This window comes from Suricata suricatta, chromosome 14 (genome assembly GCF_006229205.1).
Source record: "Suricata suricatta isolate VVHF042 chromosome 14, meerkat_22Aug2017_6uvM2_HiC, whole genome shotgun sequence".
Classification (NCBI taxonomy): Eukaryota; Metazoa; Chordata; class Mammalia; order Carnivora; family Herpestidae; genus Suricata; species Suricata suricatta.
The window spans coordinates 79,411,784-79,424,709 of record NC_043713.1 but is presented as its reverse complement, the minus strand read 5'-3'; the positions used below and the strand labels follow the sequence as shown (position 1 = coordinate 79,424,709).

Below are 12,926 nucleotides of genomic sequence, written 5' to 3'. Positions count from 1 at the left end.
CCGGCCCCGCCCCGCCCTCACTGGCCCCGCCCAACGACACGCCCCAAAGGCTGGTCCCGCCCCCGCCCTTAAAGGCACAGGCTCCCTCAAGGTCTCCGGGTTCCTCCCTACTGGCCGCCCTCCTTTCAGTTCCCAGCCTGTCAGTTCCGCTGTTGTCGCTCAAGCGGAACCTGAGCTAAATAACCTGAAGAGTAAAGACAGCAGGAGGCTGGAGAGGGGCAGTCAGAGAATGAAACTAGGAGTTTTACTTCCAGATGCTTCTGGTAAAATCAACGGCGATAAGGGGCGCTTGAGAGGGTCCCAGGAGAGGCAGGTCCCGCAGATATTCCGGCTGCCCTGGTTGACATGCCTCTGTGAGCGAGACCTCCGGATTGGGGTCCGCACTCCCTCTACTAGCATAGCTTATGAAAGAATAAGGCACATTAAGTCACGACAGGGGAGTCGCTGCTGTACCCCTCCCCGATTCCCAGCCCTGGGGAGGTTCGGGTCTTCGCCGTCTTTCCGAGGGCTGGGCGGCTGGACGGCGCGCTGGGGCTGGGGCTGGGGCTGGGGCGTCGCCTCCTGCGCAGCTCCGCAGCCTCGCCCCGCCCCCCGCACTGGCACGTCCGAGGCCTCCGCCTGGCTCTCCCGCTGCCCGGCTTCCCCACCACCTGCGGGCGGCGTTCGTGGGGGGGGGGGGGCCCTCAGCGTCCAGCCGTTCCGCCCCTTTCGGACCTCATCTCGTACTCCCCGCCGCCAGCCCCTCCCGCCCTGGCCCGGGAAGGGCTCCCCATTCTCCGAACACCCTGCTACTTATGCGCGGCCAGTACCTCTGCTCCTTCTGAGCTCCCTGCCCGAGGATGCCACACTTCCCTTTTCCACCTGACAAAATCTCACTCGTGCCTCTGGCGCATCCTGCCCCGACACGCTCCGTCCCCTTCCCCCAACCTCCATCGCGGGTTCCTTACCCCTGGGTTCCCACTCTGGGCCACGGATGACGCTGGGGCCCAGCACATGATATATTTGGAATCTCAGAGCGTCTGTTTTTCTTTGCAACGTTTCGTAAACACACTCTATGAGCCTCACTTTCCTTCCCTGAAAAACGGGGATGATCATAGTCCATACCATTGGGAGTCCTGGCATAGTGAAATCCAACAGTGTGGAAAGGCCTGGGCCCTGTGCCTTCATGGAGGGCATTCTTGCAACCATTATTCCATGAATCCTGCAATATAGGGACTTATGTGCCTGAACCCTCCCTCCCCCCCCCCCAGCTGGGAGCCCGTCTGAGCAGGGTGCAGGCCAAGCCCACCTCCATGTACTGGCAGCCAGCCCAGGGGTGCCCGCATCTAGCCAGCGTGTGAGGGAATGACTGAGCCCACTCTGGGTCAGCTGTTCCCCAGGCCACCTGCTGCTTGGGGAAGTAGCTCCAAAATTGCTGAGTTTGGAGCCAAAGTCCTTCCCTAAGGGGCCCTGACTGGTACTTGGTGGCCCAGCCAGCAGAAGAAACTCAGTGTCACCATCCTAGGTCAGCTGTGTAAGCGGATCACTATCTCCTGATCTCCCAGGGCTGGTAGGGGGTGGCGGGGGAGGGGGGGGAGGGGAGGGAAAGGGTGCGTGTTGAGAGACCCCAAGAAAGAGTCAAGGGAGGAAAAGACTCATGGGGGACACAGAGGGGAGACAAATGGGTCCTGGGACACAGCCCGGGGTTTGCCCTTGCTCTGGTGGATAGTAATCAGATTTCTCATGGACAGATTTCCAGTCTGGGAAAGGCCATTTTTAAAAAATGTTTATTTATTTTTAAGAGAATGAGAGAAAGGGCACAAATGGGAGAGGGGCAGAGAAAGAGAGAAGGGGAGACACAGAATCCAAAGCAGGCTCCAGGCTCTGAGGTGTTAGCACAGAGCCTAACGCGGGGCTCGAACCCACAAACTGTGAGATCATGACCTAAGCTGAAGTCAGCCGCTTGCTTAACCAATTGAGTCACCCAGGCGCCCCTGGGAAAGGCCATTTTGATATCACGAGTCATCATAGGAAGAGCCTCAGGAGTCACCCAATCCAAGTTCAAGTTCTGACTCTGCCATTTACTGGCTACTTGACCTTGGACAAATCACTTCATCTTTTTGAGCCTGAATTCCCCCCCCCATCTGGAAAATGCGATTAATCACAGCACCTACAGGACGCCCACAGGACTGTCGTCAGGATGCACTGGGATTATCAACGTAAAACCCCAGCCCCCTGCCCAGTACTTGTAAGAGCTGAACACATAGAACCTGCTATTATCCTCATCACCACTGTCATTGTTATTGCTGAGGGTAGAAGAACTTGACCCAGAGTCTGACGCCCAGTAGGTGAAAATGTTGAGTTTGAATGAAAGATTTCACGCTTGCATCCGCTATCTAGAGCTGCCTCCGCAAACAAGCACATTTTATTATATGTCGGAGTTTCTGAGTTTCTGCGGGTCACGGATTTGGGAAGGGCTCCCTTCGGTGGTACGGGAGCAGGGCTCTTCTGGGCGGGGGCGGCTGGGCGGGGGGGGGGGGGGGGGGGGGGGGGGGGGGGGGGGGGGGGGGGGGGGGGGGGGGGGGGGGGGGGGGGGGGGGCTGCCTGGACATTTCCTCTTTCTACTTGGAGCCTCAGGACGGCTCCGTGTCATCTCTCTGCAGGAGCTGCTCTCGGGGCTTCCCCAGAGCATGGCAGGCAGCCGGACTCCTCAGAGGGGATAGCCAGGGGCTGGGGCAGCTCAGGGTCAAGTACGTAGGTCAAGGCTCAGGGCAGCGGCCACGGCACCTTGTATGACTAGTTGTGGAAGTCATGCGGCCTCACGGTGCCGTGCCGTAGGCGCAGATGCCCCCAGATTCAAGAACAAACAGAGTCTACCTCTCAGCGGGAGATGCGTCAGACTCCTATCATATGTAGGAAGACAGTGTGACGCCTAAACTCTTAGTGTGACTGTTTGGGAAGTACAGTCTGCCACCACGCCTTATTCCGCAGAGGCGTCTAACGGTGCATATTTAGGTGGAGTGCAGAGCAGCAGAGGGGAATGATATTTGGGGGGCAGGAGGAGAAAAGACCCTTTAATCCCATTGGGTGGACAGCTGCCACCGGCTGGTCCTCAGCATCTTCTGAACAAAGCCCGAACCAATAAAACTAAATAATGGCGGTTTATTGAAGATGTAATTCGACGTGAGTTGTTCACATGCTTGTCACATTTAACAGCCCGAGGGGGTGAGGGCTCCAGTGATCCCCATTTCACAGAGCAAGGAAACTGAGGTTCAGGAGAGGAAGTGACCTGGGCCCAAGGCACTCCCTGGGAAGCGGCACCTAGGTCTGTGCCACCTCAAAAGAGTCCCCTTCGCCGCCCTGGGCCCAGCGGCCCACATCACTGCAAAGGTCCCGCCAGCCCCGCCCAACACTCCGCACCCCTGTTCAGGAGGCCCAGGGCATGATGGGAGCTCCGGAAACAGTGCAAGTACTTGGGGAACATGAGCAGACGTAGTAAGGCTTAACGTGGAATCTCAGAGAGGAACGAGAGAATCAGAAATTTCCATCTTAGTCAGAGAGGCCCAGAGACTTGGAAGGTTCCTCTAGGGCGCCTGAGTCTCACCTGCAACCTGATCCTAGCAGCCCTGAGCAAATAGTCACATCACACCTACTTAACTTCCCCCATGGACGCGGCGCTCACTACCTCTCACAGCAGCCGAATTACCAGAGGAAGTGACCCTTCTAGAAAGTGACTTGGCAATTGACACATGTCAATCAATCTAAGGGCCTCAGAGACACGTGTGCCTTTTGAGCCACCAGAGTTGCTCCAGAGGTTTCCGCGGTGGAGAGAAGATGTGGGCAATGCACTAAGGGCAAGAACATTCCGGGCAGCTGTCTTCACAGTTGTGCAACAGTTAGAAACCCCTACCGAACCTGCAACAGTGGATTGGGTTCACCATTTATGGGGTCTCCTGGGAAACAGTGCCACGAAGCCTTTCAACGTTCTGTTTTTCTTTCTTCTCTTCCTTCTCCTCCTCCCCCTTCTCCGCCTCCTTCAGAGAGATAAAATCTGCTTTTCTACCCCCCTGAGCTCTAGTGACTGCCTGAGGAAAGCAGTTTAGATTAGATGTTCTGTGCAGAGCTTGGAACTCTGAACTGAGAGGCGAAGGGTTGAGGCCAGAGAGCAGTGCTTCCAGCTCAGTGATTTTCTACCCGGTGCCTCCCTACCCTCATGTTCTAGAACACTCTTCTGTTCCGGGCGAGCATCTGGTTTTAAGCTCCACCAAGATACTCCCTATTTACCCAGCTTCCTCTTCCAATGGAGGCTTACAGTTTATTTACTTGCTTGCCTCGTTTTAAAAAATGTTTTATTGTCGACTATATTTTATATGCAAAATGGGGCATAAATAGTTATTTATTTACAGTTAAAATAATAAAATTAACACACAAACAACTTCCATTCAGATTAAAAAGCAGAACCTTATCAGTACATTCAGAGTCTGTGAAATCACCAACAACTTGATGATTGTTGAAACCATTCTGCCATCATCTGGATCGGGACGCCTGGATGGCTCAGTGGGTTAAGCATCAGACACCGGATTTGGACTTGGGTCATGATCTCACAGTTTGTGAGATCAAGCCTGGTGTGGGGGGGGTCTGCACTGACAGCATGGAGCCTGCTTGGGATTCTCTCGCTCCCCCTTTCTTTCTCCTGCTCCCCACTCTCTCTCTCTCTTCAAAAATAAATAAACTTTAAAAATTCATTCTTCCAGGGCACCTGGATGGCTCATTTGGTTAAACCTCTGACTTCAGCTCAGGTCATGATTTCACGTTTGTGGGTTCGAGCCCTGCATCTGGCTCTGTGCTGACAACTAGCTCGGAGCCTGGAGCCTGCTTCGGATTCTGTGTCTCTCTCTATCTCTGTCCCTCCCCTTCTCATGCTCTGTCTCTCCCTGTCTCAAAAATAAAATAAAAATAAATTTTTATAAAAATTTTTTAAAAATCATTCTCCCATCATATACACAAAACTTGGTTTCATATATATGTATATATATAATATAGAATGTGCATATGTGTTATTTCTAACATATTTTCTTTGATGCATCTAAGAAATTGTTATATATTGTGGTATAACATACAGTATCCATGAGTATATTATAATGCATATTACATCTACGTTACATGTTCACATATACATTTATCACAATATACATTTTCCTAAGCAGCAGCTGTTTTGTTTTGCCTGTCTTTGAACGCTATGGAAATTGAGCAGTATTTTACATATTCTTCTGCAACTTTTTCCCCTCACCTTCTCGTTCACGGGCCACACGCGGCCGCGGCTCGTGTATCCAGTGCCCTGTCATGGTCACTGCATGACTGTACCGAGGTTTGTGGGCCCTTTTCCCGTTGATGGAGAGACGTGGGTTGTTCTTGGCTTGTGACTCTCACTGCCATCTTTTTTACACGTTTCCTGGTGCGTTTGCAAAAAATCTTCTCCTGGAGCATGTGTGAGCCGGGGTTCAACCATGATCGGCCAGGCAGAGATGGGGGTTCGGAGACGCATTGCAAGGAGTGGATTCTCAAGACTGTGGCTGCCGGTTGGGTGAGTCCAAAATCAAGAGGGCGGCTGGCTGGAGAGTCCTGGGCGTGAGCCCTCACAAGCGGAATTTCTTCTTTGGGGAAGGGTCACGTCTGCCCTTGGGCTTTTTGACAGAAGAAATCAGACCCACCCAGATGATCCAGGATTAGCCTCCTTTGCTTGAAGCCAACTGATTATGGACTTTAATCACATCTACAGAATTCCCTCACGGCAACAACTAGCTCAAGGCTTGATCAACAACCAATGGGGGCTATAGCCAGACAAGCCGACCCATGACCATGACCTTCAGAGTCTTAAACCAAGAGGTGAGATCGCTCGGGCCAGAGCAAGGATCCCAGTGGGAAGGAGGCGCACGTTTTTACACATAATATCATTCCGTTTGTTTCTTTTGTTATCGGAGGGGCGGGAAGAGCCATGACTAAAGTCTGAAAGCCAGTACAATGAATCATGAAATTCATTCTGCCCTCCTATCCCTTCCTGAGGACCCACCACCCCTCTGCCCTGCCCCTGCCCTGCCCCTGCGCTGCCCCTGCCCTGTACCAGACAATCAGCTGAGAGCAGGTATGGGCAAATATACACATGTATGTATCCTAACTTTGGTTTCATTAAATTTTTATAAAAGATGCCTGATATTGATGTTATTTTATAACTTGCATTTTAAAAAATTGATAACATTTTATGGGTGTCCCTCATGTCAGGACATTTAAGTCTAAAATCATTAAGTCTTTCTTTTTCTTTTAAAAAATGTTTTTAATGTTTAGTTTTGAGAGACAGAGAGCAACTGGGGGAGGGGCAGAGAGAGAGGGAGACACAGAATCAGAAGCAGGCTCCAGGCTTGGAGCTGTTAGCACAGAGCCTGACATGGGGCTCAAACCCATGAACCATGAGACCATGACCTGAGCTAAAGTTGGATGCTTAACCAACTGAGTCACCCAGGTGCCCCATATTTTTATTTATTTTAAAAATTTTCACGTTTATTTATTTTTGTGAGAGAGAGACAGACAATGCAAGCAGGAGAGGGGCAGAGAGAGAGGGAGACACAGAACTGGAAGCAGCAGAATTGGAGCTGTCAGCACAGAGCCTGACACGGGACTCGAACCCACGAACTGTGAGATCATTACCTGAGCCAAAGTGGGACACTTAACTGACTGAGCCACTCAAGCGCCCCTTTCTTTTCTTTTTCTTTTTTAAGTAGGCTTCATGTCCAGTGCAGAGCCCAATATGGGACTTGAACTCATGACTCTGAGATCAAGACCTGAGCTGAGATCGAGAGTTGGATGCTTGAACTCTTGGAGATCAGGTCATGATCTCAAGGTACGTGGATTTGAGGACTGCCCGTTTTGGGGGCCCCTGCTGTGTCCTGGATAAGAACGAGGTCTTGGGTCAGCCAGACTCCGGTACCCTACTCCCTTGACTTCGTCCCTGGAGGAAGTTACCTCTCCTCCTGGACTCTGGTTTTTCTACTTTTAAAACAGGCTAAAGGGCTCTTGGATCCCTCAGGCCCATTGTAAAGACTGAAGGAGAAAATGCACGTCAGACGGTTGGGACCCATAAGAGCTTAGCAGGTGGACGTCAGATGTTATCAGGGGTCGAGCCTACGGGAACACAGAATTGCTCCGTGGTCACATGCAGCACATCCAGAGTGACCGGTCACACAGCCGAGCCACGGCAGTGGCCATTGGGGGTCATATGACCCATGAGGAGGATATCAGAGGCCCTGCACGGGGACAATGCTGTCACAGCAGGCACTGACGGGGCTGTCCCTGAACCAGTCTGAGGAGTGTCCTCTCAGCCTGGGGAACCCCGTTTTCTTGGCATAGGCGGTTGCTTTGGTTGGTGGGAACCTCAAAAGCTGGTCGTAATGCAGGGAGAACCTGGGCAGGGGCCAGGGTGTGGGGGACAGGCCAGGATCCTGAGACATGAGGTCTGCCCCTTTGTGTGGGGCCCAGAGCAAGCTGGGGGGTCCAGGGGGTGGCATTAGGAGGCAGGAGGGAGAGGGTCCCATTACTTCAAGGTTTGTGTAGTGCCCAGCACTGCACAAACCTCTGGATAAGCCTATATGGTGTTGATGATTATTATCCCCTTTTTACTGGGGCACAGAGAGGTGAGTTCACTTTCTCAAGATCACACAGCCAGCAAATGACTGAACTGAGATTTGAGCCGAGTCTGCCTGAATCCCCAACGCCATACCCCATTACCCCATGCTGTCTGGCTATCGAGAATGCTAATGTCCTTGGCCTTGTGGGCATCTGCACCAAATGCCAATGGGAAGTGTCACACAGAATTCTTGGTGGAGAAGCTATAGACAAGTTCAGGACACTTAGAAGGCGCCTGTGCTGACGAGCGACAGTTACTGAGTCCCACTAAGTTTCAGGGGCGGCGCAAGGGTGTCACTGAATCCTGGTAGGCAACCTTATGAAGGAGGTCTTGTTCTTACCCCTTTTTTAGAGATGACTAAACTGAGGCACAGAATGGTGAAGTCACTTTAGCCAGAGACCCTCCCCCTCCCCTCCCCCCCAGCGAATGAGGATTGGAGTAAGGGACACGGGGCCCAATCTCTGTCTCTAGCCAGTGCCCCTGCCACTTTCAGGAGGGAGGCGAGAAACGCTATCAAACGGGAAGCCGTTGAGAATCGGGGGGAGTGCGCCCTCTGGTGGTAGACCCCATGGGCAACACTCACAGTGCTGTTGGAGCTGAATTCAAATCCCTGCTCTGACGTGTCCTGGTTGAGTGACCTGGGCAAGTCACTTCACCTGCCACAGCCTCAGTTTCCCCACCTGTACAATAGGAATAATAGCAGTGAGGACTCGATGGGTAGCTGTGATGATTCTGTAGCAGAAAACTTCCACAGGTTATGATTCACACATGACAGTGATGATGAATGTCCCCACCGAGGGAGCGACCCCTTCCGTTCGCAGGATGGGAAGGAGCTGGAGTGCCCCCTTGGGTCCAGCTTGCCGACGGTGTGAGGCCTCAAAGCTCTAGAAAGTTCCTTTGGGGCAAATCAAGGAGCATCCTGTTATTTCATGCACCCTTCTCCGTCCTGCACTGGTCTCCTTTCTTCCAAGCCCACCCAGCCAGGAAGTGTCAGAGCAGTGTGTCTCCCAAGTCATGACTGTGGCCACTTCCCACCTCTTGGCCAATCTTCCCCAAACCCTATCTTTCTCACTGCCCTCACTCCCCAGCTCTAAATCCATCCATGGCTCCCCATGGTTCTCAAAGCTCACTGCCCATCATCTGCCTTCAACCTACCCTTCCAAACCGCCTATCTGTCCTTGTCCCGCTCCCAGCAAGCCCATGGGCGCACACCTTGCAGGTGCCACACACAGTGCCCGGCGCCTGCAGGCAGAAAGCTAAAGATGGGGCTTGTCATTGGATCCCGCCAAGCTGGTTTACTCACTGCCCCAGAATCAGCCTTGTGTGGTCACCCAGGGTCATGTGCGCAGGCTGGAACCCCGCCAGGTACATCCTTGCCCTCTCCTTGGTTCTAACCCTAAGTCTATCCAAAGTTAGAAATGGCACTAACAGCTGCAGGGAACCAGAATCTGATCACTCTAACCAGCTCTACTTAAAGGTGCAGGTAAGTGGGGTGCCTGGGTGGCTCGGTTGGTTGGGCATCTGACTTTGGTTCAGGTCACGATCTCACAGTCCGTGGGTTTGAGCCCTGCATCGGGCTCTGTGCTGACAGCTGGGAACCTGGAGCCTGCTTCGGATTCTGTGTCTCCCTCTCTCTCTGCTCCTCCCTCACTCATGCTCTGTCTCTCTCTGTCACTCAAAAATAAAAACATTAAAAAAAATTTTAAATGCAGATAATGGCACTCATGTATGGATACCATAGGAATATAGATGTATAGACACAGACATGTATAGAGCAACATGGGAGACAAGCAGATATACTTACAGACATATGAACAGGCACACACAGACACACAGGCACACACATTTAGATAGACCTATAGACTTTTCTTTAATATTAACGGAGGAGTCGCCGTACACCAAATAATAGCACATGACTTCACGAGGGCCAGGTGCTCTGGTGTCCATGGTGATATCATAAACAAATCTATTTATACACAATAACCCGCCCCAGGATTTTTCTCTAAGGGCCAGCTCTGAAAAATTTGTCCCAAGAACATTTAGAATCACATAAGAAAAAAATTTAAGTCTCAATGGCCACACTTGGGGACAGGCTGTTTTTGACCACCAGTGGGGGGCTGAGGACCCCTGTGTGTCCCTCGTCTGGGGGAATCTGGCTTCCATTTCCCCTCCAGGAAAGGCCTTGGAAGGGGTGTTTGCTTTTTCTTTTCTTTTCTTTTCCTTTCTTTTCTTTCATTCTTTCTTTCCTTCTCTTTCTTTTGTTTGTTTGTTTCTTTTTTCCTTCTCCCTTCCTTCCTTCCTCTCTCCCTCCCACTCTTTCTTTCTTTCTGTCTCTTTCATTTTTTCCTTCTCTCTTCCTTCGTTCCTTCCTTTTTTCCTTCCTTCCTTTCCTTCTTCCTTCTTTTCTTTCTCTTTCTCTTCCTTCCTTCATTTCTTTCTTTCTTTCTTTTCTTTCTTTCTTTCTTTCTTTCTTTCTTTCTTTCTTTCTTTCTTTCTTTCTTTCTTTCTTTCTTCTTTCCTTCCTTTCTTTCTTTCTTTCTTTCTTTCTTTCTTTCTTTCTTTCTTTCTTTCTTTCTTTCTTTCTTTCTTGCCAGCTTTATTGACGTACACTTGACAAATAAAAATGGTCTGTATTTAAGATGTACAAAACAATGTTTTGATATGTATACCCATTGTGAAATGATCACCACCTCACGTTAGTTTACACACCTGTCACCTCACGTACTTACCATTGTGTGTGTGTGTGTGTGTGTGTGTGTGTGTGTGTGAGAGGCATCTCTGCCCCACACCCGCTCGCGGCATGATGTAGGTGTGTGTGGGTGGAGGCTGGGGCGGACATGGCATCCAGGCAGACCACGCGCTTCCGAAAGCTCGGAAAACATCGGACAGACACAAGCTGATGGGCGGATTCTCACAAGTACCCTCCCCCTGACTCCCTCCCTCCCTGCGGCCCCTGCATCCTGCAGGTGCTTAGGCCAGGGGCAAACTGGAGTCTCCCCGGGTTCCTTCTCAGCCCACTCCGGCCTTCCTCGGCAAATCCTTCCCTGAGAATAATAAAAACCATGCCTACGTGGTGGCTCTTCCCTCCTCGGCCGGCGCCCTGGGCAGCAGCTCCCTGTTTCCACCCTCATCACCCTGGGCTGTCGAAGGGACTCTGTCACACCACGAGACCTGATCACATTTTCCTCTGCTCCAAACTCCCCTGGGGAGGAAAGTTTTGCAGATCGTTTCCCTGGTGAGGGACTTGTACGGGGCCTGTGGAAAACACTCCTACGGCTCAACAAGAAAGGGCAAATAATCCTTTAAGAACTAAGGATCTGATCGACATCTCTCCGACTAGACATACGAAGGGCCAATAGGCTTGGGAGACGCGCCCCATACCAGTTAGAGGAACGCGAATCACGCTCTGAGATCCTTCTTCACAGTCCTGAGGGGCCGTGACTTACAAAGAGATCATAACAAGCGCAGGTGAGGATGTGGGGACAAGGGAACCCGCACAAGGGTGAGGGTGTAAAATGACGCAGCTGCTTTGGGAAACGGTTAGGCAGTTCCTCCAAACGCTAAATATAAAATTACCACGTGACCCCGAGCGTTGGTCAACTGGGCGTCTCTATTGAGAGACCGCAGGCTGGGGGACTTGGACCACACGCGTTTCGTTTCTCACGGTCCCGAAGGCTGGGAAGTCCAAGATCAAGGTGTCAGTGTTCTTAGTCTGGCCTTGTAGCTTTTTTCAATTCACTGCTTTTAAACACGTGACTGTCATTATCAGGATGCTCCTAATGTCCCGGCTTTCCCCAGTGGAAGCCTCCCTGCCCCGTGGGCGCAGTTCCGTCCTTCTTGGTTTCAGGCCCAAGATGTTCTAGGCTCATCTTGTACTTTCCGTGGTCCAGTCCCTGAGTCAGCCTTTTCTTCATGGAGCCCTGACTTCCCTTTAGTCCCTCTGGGTATGAGGTGGCCCCCTGTGTCCCTGGGGTGGCATTGCCCCTGGAACTTCTTAAATGGGCGGAGCAAGGACATATGTATGTAGATTTCTAGGTATAATGAAAAGACAGGAGTTCATGCTGATGGCTTCAGTTCAACCCAATGATCTTCTAAGGCCTCTTTCTAACTTACCACGTTTGTGTTTCTCTTCTCTTGTAGTGACTAGCCTGGATCCCAAATTAGCATTATATTTATTCATTTGCTCAATCCTATAATACCCAGAGGAGGGTTTCAGAATACCACTCTGGAAAACCAAATTTAAGACACAGAGTTTAAGATTCATTCAGTGCGGTTGTGTGATTTACTTGCAATGAGTTAGGTTTGTTTGTTTCTGCTTGTATTCATTTTTGTGGATTTTCCCCATACTGTTGACCTGGATTTAAAAAAAATATATTTATTTTTGAGAGAGAGAGAGAGAGAGAGAGAGAGAGACAGAATCTGAAGCAGGCTCCAGGCTCTGAGCTGTGAGCACAGAGCCCGATGCGGGGCTCGAACTCACGAACTGTGTGATCATGACCTGAGCTAAAGTCGGTGTTCAACCAACTGAGCCATGCAGGCACCCCAGACTTGGATTTTTTTTAAGTACACAAAATATCAACACGTTTCCCAAAGTCAAAACTATGCAAAAAGAGAACACTGTATTTTTGTTAATATTGGAATTAAAAAAAAAATAAAACTACAAAAAGTTATCTTCATGGAAGTGTCATTCTCTCTCCTAACTTTTCCACCCCTTCCTCACCCACTTCCTTGGGAAACTAATTTCATTTATTTTCGGTTTATCCCTCCTGTGTTTCCTTTGCAAAAATTAGAAGATTCAAGTAAATTTTATTTTCCCTTCTTTCTCACACAAAAGACCACATATTATATATACTTTTCCACACTTTGCTTTTTTCAATGAACATTATGTCTTAGAAATCTATAGAAAACTTCCTTATTCTTTTTTTATAGCTGCATAGTACTCCATCTTGGAGCTGACCCAGTTGTTAAAGAGTTCATATGTATGGGCGTTAGGGTGTTTCCAGTATTGTTTAAATTTATTATTTATTTTGAGAGAGAAGGGGCATGCGTGTGTGGGGGGGGTGATATAGGTAGGGGCAGAGAGAGGGAGAGAGAGAATCCCAAGCAGGCTCCCTACAGTCAGTGTAGAGCCCAAGATGGTGCTCAGTCTAATGAGACTTGACATCATGACCAGAGCCAAAATCAAGAGTTGGATGCTTAATGGACTGAGTCACCCAGGAGCCTCAGTGGTTTCCAATATTTAAAAATGACAAACAATGCTGTAGTGAAC

The 12,926-nt window shown here is 50.4% G+C and overlaps 1 long non-coding RNA gene across 1 annotated transcript; it reads right to left on the bottom strand.

Moving 5' to 3' along the window:
• Window positions 1-10,246: 10,246 nt before the first annotated feature.
• LOC115278411 lies at window positions 10,247-11,311 on the bottom strand. Its single transcript, XR_003902872.1, has 3 exons — window positions 11,039-11,311; window positions 10,728-10,859; window positions 10,247-10,285 (listed from the first exon to the last, which is right to left on the bottom strand). It is a non-coding gene; the product is annotated as an uncharacterized LOC115278411 (long non-coding RNA).
• Between the last annotated feature and the right edge of the window lie 1,615 nt (window positions 11,312-12,926).